We start from the raw sequence: 9,358 nt of genomic DNA, 5'->3' as shown, positions 1-9,358 counted from the left end.
CTGCGCTGCTCCCGCCCGCCAGTCAGCCCGCCCGCCTGCTGCCTGCTCCGCGCCGCTCCCTGCTTCGCTCGCGCCCTCCTAGGCCCGCCGGCCGGCCCTCTGCCCGGCCCTTCGGGCTTCGCTCGCGCTCTGGCCGTTCGCCCGGGCCGGTCCCGGGCCGGCTCCGCTCCGGCTCCGAGCCTGCTGCTCCCGGAGTTCCGGCTCGGGCGGGCCACCTGGCTCCCGGCGGCGCCACAGGCGCCGGACGGCGACACGGGGCTTCACTTAGTGCGCCTCTCGCTTCCGTCTCCCGTTAGCACCGTTGTGGCGGCCGCCGAGCCGCACGGCCCCGTGGCTCCCGCTGGCCATGCCCCCTCAGTCTGTCGCCATCTTCCGCTGTGCGGAGAACACCTTGAGAGCCCGTGTGCGAGTGTGTTTGGGGGGGAGCGGGGCGGAGAAAGAGGCACTGAGAGGAGGAGGGAGCGGGACTGGGGCCCCGACTGCGCCTGCGCCTCAGGACTCGCCACCGCCCCCCCCCCCCCCCCGCCACCAGCCCCCGCCGGCCGCAGCCTGTGCTGTTTGGGGATGTTTCCAGTCCACCCCCAACTCCATTCACTTCAGCGCCTCCGTTCATCCGCCCGCTCCCCGCGTGCACACGCCACACACTGAGTCCCAGGTCCCAGAGCTCTCCCTCCCCCGCCCACCTGGGCGCCCGCCTCCCTCCCCAGGGCGGCTTCTCGCTCCCCCCCCCGAGGGCTAGGGGACTTCTGAGGGTGATTCTTGGTGGCAGGAGGCAGGAGGCTTCTCCTTAGCGTCTCGCTGACTCCCTGGGTCGCCTCCTCCGTCCCCGTGACTAGGCGATGCTGGAGCCGGCTGCGGATCGGACCAGTCCCGTGTCCCTAACTCAGCAGTCGCCCTCACTGCCTGGTCCGAGGCCAAGGCGGCCCCTGGTGCTGAAGGACAGCTCCCAGCTCAGCTGCCGCAGAGGACCGGGCTCAGAGAGCTCCCTGGAGGGGGCAAGACGGAGGGCTAAGGATGGGTAGTAGAGATAGGGTGTCGTTTCTGCCCTTAGTAAGATTTACAGCAGCCTCTCCCCCTTCCTAGCTTCCTGGCTCCCCCTACAGGCTGCTGAGAATAGCTGAGAGAGAGTTAGGGAAGCTGCGCCGCCCGGATGGAACCATGTGCTTGGGCCCTTACAGAGTCACATGGCACTAGGAACTCAGACGTACAAACGTCCTGCCACGCCACTAACCTTGTTTGGATTCCACCAAATCTCGGACTGGTCCTGTTGTCTACTTTCTTTCCTCACTCCCTCCCACTCCCAGTAACTCCCCCATTCAAATTTTTAATCAACCATTACCAGTAAAAATGTGTTAATATTAAGACTAACAGCAATAAAGAAAATTGCCTTTATTGAGCATATACTAGGTGCTAGGTTACTGCTCTAGGTACCTTACAAGCATTATTTCATTTAAACTTCACAACAATCTTATGAGATAGGCACTAGTGTTATCTTCATTTACGTATGAGGAAGCTGAGGTTTGGAGTGGTTAAGTTGCCTAAAGCCCCAGAGCTGGTAACTGATGAAGCGAAGGCAGAAACCCAGGCAGTCTGGCTCTAGAGCTCTCTTAACACTCCAGGAAAGGCCCGGAAAGATGAAGGGGTGGAAGACACAGTCCTGCCTTAAAGGAAATCAGTCTATAGGAGGAAAAGAAAGCATGAAAGTTGGCTAGTGGGAGGATTCATGGGCTGGAGACTTGGGTTCAAGCAATAGTTCTACCACTGAGCATAGCATGTGTCCTTGAGAGTCCCTTCTTTCTCTGAGTCTTGGTTTTCCCCTGAGTAACACGAGGGGATGCCAAGGGCTAAATGAGATGGGTGGGAATCATTAGCACTACTTGGGGTGGGCTGGGGTGGGTGAATGAATGGTTTCTGGAAGAGTGAAAATTTGAGCTGGTTCTTAAAGAAATATCAGGATTTGGGTGGGGGGTGGGAAGGGCGTTCCACTTAGGAAGAATGCAGGTGAATATTTCAGGGACGAGGAGGAGCCCTGTATAGTTCTGAGGCCACAAGTGTACAGTTTGGATGTATTGGTGGTGAGAGCTTGTGGGGAAGGGAGTAGAGGGATATGAGACAAGGAACAGAACTGTCAGGCATTTGAGAGGCCTATTCATTCATTATGTTCCAAATACTATACTGGGAGACTGAAGGGGACTAGGTAGTCATGGCCCCACCCTTGAAACGCTCATAGTTGAATTAGGGATGCAGATATTTTAAAGAAATTGCAACCCAGTGCAATAAGGATAAATATGAATGGGAATAAGGAGAAGTTTTCCTCTCATAAAGGAAAGGACCGATCAGCTCTGCCAGCTTCCCTCAGAGACAACTTTGCACACAGCCACATGAGTTGGGAGCATTCATTCATTCATTTGGCAAACAACTTTTGAGGATCTGCTATGTTCCAGATGCTGTACTAGGCATCAGAGATATGGGCATGAGTAAAATATATGTCTTAGGCTGAAAGAGTTCAGTTGAAGTCTTAGGGATGAGTAAGAATTGGCTAGACAGGTAGGAGAGAAGGTGGTGTGTGAAGGATGTCCCAGGCAGAGGGAATGTCATGTGTAAAGGCCCAGGAGCAAAGCCAAGAATGGCATGTTCAGAAACCTGCAAAGTAGTTCATTGTGAATAGGTGTAAAATGGGAGCACTGCCAAAAATGAGGCTGAAGATTTGGCAGGAGTCAAATCATGAAGGGCCCTGGGTGCTGTGCTAAGTAGTTTGGACTTTATCCCAGGGGTACTAAGAGCCACAGAAGAGGCTGAAAGGTTTTCAGCAGGAGGTGACACAATCAGATTTGTATTTTTAGAAGATTCATTTGGCTGCAGGATGGAGATTGGGGAGGGGCAGGGGGACACTTGAGGCAGGGAAACTGGTTAGGAGACTGGTTAGTAGTTCAGATGAGAGGTGTTAAGGGCTAAGCAAAGCAGCAGTAGGTAAAGAGAATAAATCCACATGGGAGGGAAATGTCAGAATTAAAAGGATCTAGGACTGGCCTAGATGCAAGGAATAAAGTAGGGCTTGAAGGAAGATGAAACCAAAGGCTTCCAGTTAGTGACACTGGCAGGACTGCCCCTGCATTCCTAGGAACTGTCTCTCCAGAGCCATTCTTTGTTTAGTCCTTGGAGGGTTCAGTGTTCTGTTAAACAAAGAAGGCTAATCTCTTACAGATACCTAGTTGGGAGCTGATTGGCAGGGCCACAGTGATTGACACCCTTGAATGCCAATGAAAGAGCAGCCTGCCAGGTCTAGGCTATCAGCTCTCATCACCTCTGGAGCTTTCTGTGAGAAGTCACTCAGGCAAGATTCCCTCCCTCCCCCAGCACACACAGGGTGAAAAGTGTCTCACAAAGGTCCATTTATCACAGGAGCACACTATAACAATAACTTACCTACACAGTACCTGGCGCACACAAAGGAGAAGTGGTAGCATACCAGAGGTCAGAGGAAGCTCTCATTCCCTCACTCTAGATTATACAAGAAATTGGGATTGGGGAAGGGAAGGCATTGGCCTCTAATCAGGCCCCTGCAGCAGAATAGCCGGTGGGGAGGGGGTCTGCTGCTCCCTAGAACTGGTGGGCCCTGGCTAGTCTTCTTCCCAGCCCTTTTTCTCTACCTGCTCCAGGTGAGCAGAGGCTAAAACTGGAGGCTGAGGATGGGTCACTTCTGATGGGACCCAGACTGCCCAGCAAGAGTGATAGAGTGCTCCCAAACCTGGTAGGGGGGAGAAAACTTGGAGTAGAAGAGGAAGGGAAGGTTTTCCACTGTGAAATTCTGACAAATTAGGGAGAAGAAAAAGTGGGAGCCATTTAAAGAGACCAAATGGTTACACAGGGAACTTTCTGTTAAGCTCAGATCTTAAAAGTTCATAGGAAAAAGATGGACACAAGAACTTGCAATTAAGGCTGAATCTAAGAACCTGTAAGAAGAGTGTCGGGATGGCTAAAGCACAGCCTGAACTGCAGCTTGTCAGGCTTTGCCTAGATCCCACCTTCTGTCCCCACTCCTCCCTTCATATAGTTGGAATACTTTACCTCCGACCTGCAGCCTACATCTATCCTAAGAGAGGAAGGACAGAAGTAACCTCATCCTGTATACTGGAACTCAGCATCAAGTAACCCCTTTGCCACTGGTCTGAGTCTTATCTCAAGTTTCCACTGAGCCTCTATCTCATTGCTCAGTTTAATCCCTGGCCTCCTCTCTCCTTGTCCTGTGGCTTAGTCCCCCATTCAGTGACCCTGTCTGACCACCAGTACCCTATCATGTCCTAGGTCCAGTGTGCTCTTTTAGTCCACCATCTAGGGAGAAATTCCTGACCCCAAGTCCCCACTCAGTGGCCGAGGCCTGATGGCCTACTGGTGGACTCCTCTGACCCCAACTGCCCACTTGTATTTCTAAGTGTCTAAATTCCTATCCTCATGTTAGCCCTCCATTTGGATCCCCAGTTTTCCTATATGGTAACCCTATGTCAATTAGGTATGCTTTTGGTTTCAAATAATAGACAGCTCTACAATGATGGCTATCTAAGATAAAAGTTTATTTGTCTTGTGTACCAAAAATTCCCTGAATACATGGTCTAAGATTGATATGGCAGTTCAGCAATGCCATCAACGCCCTGGATTGGCTTGGCTTTTCTCGTCTTCTCTTGTCTTGTCTTTCCTTTCCTTTCCTTTCGTTTCTTTTCCTTTCCTTTTCTCTTTAAGATTTATTTATTTATGTGTGTGTGTGTGTGTGTGTGTGTGTGTGTAGGTGTGTGGGTGAGAGAGAGAGAGAGTGAGAGCACACAAGCAGGGGGGAGAGGGGGAGTGGCAGGCAGAGGGAAAAGCAGGCTCCCCTCTGAGCAAGGAGCCTGATGTGGGACTCAATCCCAGGACCCTGGAATAATGACCTGAGCTGAAAGCAGATGCTTAACAGACTGAGCCGTCCAGGCACCCCAAGGCCCTGGCTTTTTATCTCCACCATCCTTAGGGTAGGTTTGCTTTTTGTCTCATGGTCACTAGACACCTGCTGAAGCTCTGGATCACATGTGTGCATTGTAGACAGGAAGAATGGGAAACAGCTGCTGGGCAAGAAGGCTAAGGAGAAAGAACCTTCTAGAGAGGCTTTGGCCTTTTTTTTAAAAAAAGATTTTATTTATTCATTTGAGAGAGAGCGAGACAGAGAGAGCACATGAGCCAGTCGAGAGGCAGAAAAAGAGGGAGAAGCAGATTCCCTGCTGAGCAGGGACCCTGACACGGGGCTTGATCTCAGGACCTGGAGATCATAACCTGAGCCTAAGGCAGACACTTAACCGATGGAGCCACACAGATGCCTTAGGCTTTGGCTTTTTATTAGGAATGGAACACTCTCCTCAGTGACCTCTGCCTACATCCCTTTGACTAGAACTGTGCCATATGGACACTCCCAGCTGCAAAGGAAGCCAGAAAGTCCACTACTTTTAGCTGGGAACATTGCTTGTCTGAACAAAGTTGGGATTCTGTGAGTAAGGAAGAAGAGGTAAATCCTTATTGGGCAGGCAACTGATAGCATCTGCCATGAACCCCAGCTACCAACTCCTTGCCTGGACTGCCCTTCCTTTATACTAAACCCCTCATACACTGGGCTCTGATTGCTGGACTTGACTTCCTTTCAGCAACTACAGCTGGTTTGTTCCTCTAGCACAGGATAGAAAAGACCTGCCTGGTCTAACAACAGCACATGTGAAAAAGACAAGTCTACAGAGTGATGATGCTGCCAAAAGAGCTAATTAGATATTAGGCTTCATTAATAGAAGTATAGAACTAGAACAAGAGAAAAGATGGTTCTGCCTTTCTCTGTACTTGTCACATCCCACCTGGAGCACTGTGCTCCATTCTGGACAACCCATTTAAACAGGGATACACTGATAAAGTACAAAGTGTCCAAAGGTGGGTTACTAGGCTGGTGAACCAGCAGCCACATCATATGAAGAACAGTTGAAGGACCTGGGCTTAATTGGCCTTAATTAAAAGACCCAGGGAAGACCCCCCATAGGGGAAGGATCAGAAGTAGTTATTCAAGTTAGGGTTTGAGTCAAGATGATTATAGCAAGCAGGGTAGTGTCAAGGGATTAAGTAGAGTGATGGGACAGAGAATGAATAACAATAAAAATGCTTATATAGTGTGTAGTATGTATCAGGTACCGTTCTAAGCACTGACATAGATCAAGTCACTTAACCCTCTATGATGACAATTCTGTGAGGTAGGAACTGTTATTTCTCCAGATGTTATTTCTTCCAGATGAAGAAAGTGAGGGACAGATAGATTTAAGTTACTTGTCTAAGGTCACACAGTTAGCAAGTGGCTGAGGCAGAATTTGAACACAAGAGTTCATGCTCTCCTTAGAAGAGTGTTAGTGATTCTGGGTAATCACGTAGATTTGAGCACCAGGTAGCATTTGCAGCTTGCTTGATTGTTTGGCCCTGGTGGCTGAGTTGGCAAATAGAGCAGATAGAGGGCCCTATTTTAAAACCTACAACCCAGGGGATGCCTCTTAGATATTTCAATACCATCTCAGTCGAGGCCAAGAGAAGTAAATGTCCACCTCTTAGTTTACCTTGGGCTTTCCCTCTCATTTCCAACTTCTCGTAAAAGGAATACAGTCTCACCCCTGGGTAACTGACAAAGTGACCCTGACTTAGACTCCGTTCCGCTCTAGGCCTCAAAGGTACAAGATGGCCACTTCTGCTGTCATCACTACCCTAAAGCTTGTAGTATGCAGAGTCTACAGTTCCTGAAGCTGCCACCAACCCAGATGAGAGCGCTGGTTTTCTGGCCACCATGTCCAAAAACTGATAACTCCTCAAAGGTGCCAGGACTAAATTCACCCTGCCCCACATCTCCCAAAGTCATTAGTCCACCCCCAAAGTGTAAGCCTCACATCCACCCTTATATTAGTTCTCATAATGCTCTGCTTTTTTCCTGACCCTCTCCATCCCTCCATCCCTCCAGTTTTTCTTCACCTCCCCAAGCCTTCCACCAGAGCCGTCTTGACCAGATGCTCCCTAATCAGCATTCTCAACCTCTTTTGCTTAACAGAGACCTAGTTCTACACAGAGGGCTCCATTTCCCCTGCTGTCTTCTTTTTTTTTTAAGATTTTATTTATTTATTTGGCAGACAGAGATCACAAGCAAGCAGAGCAGCAGGCAGAGAGAGAGAGGAGGAAGCAGGGTCCCTGCTGAGCAGAGAGCCCGATGCGGGACTCGATCCCAAGACCCTGGGATCATGACCTGAGCCGAAGGCAGTGGCTTTAACCCATTGAGCCACTCAGGTGCCCCAACCCCTGCTGTCTTCTTATGTGAGGTTTCTTGTTGTCTTTTCCAGTACTTTAAGGTCAGAAAGTGGAGTGGATGTCTTCCTTACCCCCAGAACTTACTCTCAGACCATTTGTTTCCTCCCCTCTTGCAAAAACTACAGCTTTTTTGAGAAAGCCATCATTTTGATATATAACTCACTCCTCGTTTCTGTCATGTATAGACCTCCTGGTCATATCCTCTGTAATGGGTTGAATTGTCACCCTCCCCAAAAGAGATGTTGAAGTCTTAACCTGTGAAGGTGACTTTATTTGGAAATAAGGTCTTTATAGATCTTATCAAGTTAAGATGTGGTCATCCTGGATTAGGGTGGGCCACTGACTAATGTTCTTATAAAAAGAGGCAAATTTGGACATAGACATACACAGGGGAAAGATGGCAATGTGATGACAGAGGCAGAGACTGGGGTGATAGGTCTGCAAGATAAACCAAGGGATGCCAAGGATTGTCAGCAATTATCAGAAACATGGAGAGATGCATGGTGTAGATCTCCCTTAGAGCCTTTAGAAGAAACCAACCCTTCCAACACCTTGATTTAGGACTTCTGGCCTTCAGAATTATTACAGAATAAATTTCTGTAGTTTTATGTCACCCGGTTTGTGGTAATTTGTTAGAGCAGCCCCAAGTAATGAATACACCCTTTTTTCTCAATGAAGACTTTGGTGTCTGTCTTGTTGGCTTTCCCACCCCCTACTGCAAATCCTGCCATCATCCTAGGGGACTTGAGTATCCATGTTGGTGATTCAGTCTTCACTTGGACCTCCTGGTTCCTAAACTTCCTCATCTCTTCCACTCCATTTAGCTACCTACCTTTATTGTCACAAACTGGATCTGTTCCATTATAAATAATCAATCTCAGTTGAGCCATCAACACTTCTTCACAATCCTACTACATACTGAATTTCATTAGTGCCTCTCATTCTTCAGGATGACTATTTCAAATCTTCTCCACTCTTTCCTTAAACCTCCAACCCCTGTGTCTACACTCTCACTTTCTCTCATAGCAGATCACCTCATCATTTATTTCACCAAGAAGATTAAAGCATCAGGCAGAGCCTCCAGTTCCTACATTACCTCAATGACATTCTACATAGGAGTTTCCATTTCTAACAGTAGAGGAGGTGTCCTTTCTTCTCAGAGGACCGTTCCTTGCACTGGTGTTTTATAGCCTATCCCTTCCCACTTTTTCACACTATCCCTTTTCTCTTCTATGTATTCAACCTCTTTCTCTCAACTGGACCCTTCTCAGTAGCAAGTAAAACAGTCTCTGTCATCTTAAAATAATGCCTCCTCAACTCCACACTCCTCTCCAGTTATCACTCATTGTTCTTGCCTCCCAAATAATCTTCCTAAAAGAATTATCTGCATTCAATCATGCTTGTGCCCCATTATTACCCTGAAAATGCTTTCATTTAGGTCACCAGTGAACTTAATGTCATTAACTCCAAAGGGTGCTTGAAATCTTTATTTCACTTGACTTCTCAGTGACATTTGACATTGTTGACTGCTTCTTGTTTATTGAGTCACTTTCTTCCATTAGCCTCCTTTCTTTGTTTTTCTCCCACTTCTCTGATAACTCCTTATTGGTTTCTTTTGGGAGCTCATTTTTCTCTCAGTTGTTTTTAAATGTTGGAGTTCCTCAAAGTTGCCTTATTTTCTCACTCTATACTCTCTTTCTAGGAAATCTTATCCATGCCTATGGTATATATTGCATATTTATGTCTCTACTGAGATAATTGAAACACATCTCAAATTCAATACATCCAAGACCAAACCTATGATCCTCTCCTCTACCAGTTTTCCTATTTTCAGTGAATGGCATCTCAACTATCCAGTCATGCAGTTCAGAAACCTAGGAGTCATTCTTGGCAACCCCTCTCCCTCATATCTGATCCATCACTAATTCCCCTCTATTTTACCTCTCAAAAGTTTCTTAATTCATCCACCGCTTTTCTCCCTGTGTTGAAAGCATCTTTCTTTCTTCTTTTTTTT

This window comes from Martes martes (assembly GCF_963455335.1).
Source record: "Martes martes genome assembly, chromosome: X".
In the NCBI taxonomy this organism is placed as follows: domain Eukaryota; kingdom Metazoa; phylum Chordata; class Mammalia; order Carnivora; family Mustelidae; genus Martes; species Martes martes.
The sequence above is the reverse complement of the archived record's forward strand: the minus strand, read 5'-3'. Positions refer to the sequence as shown.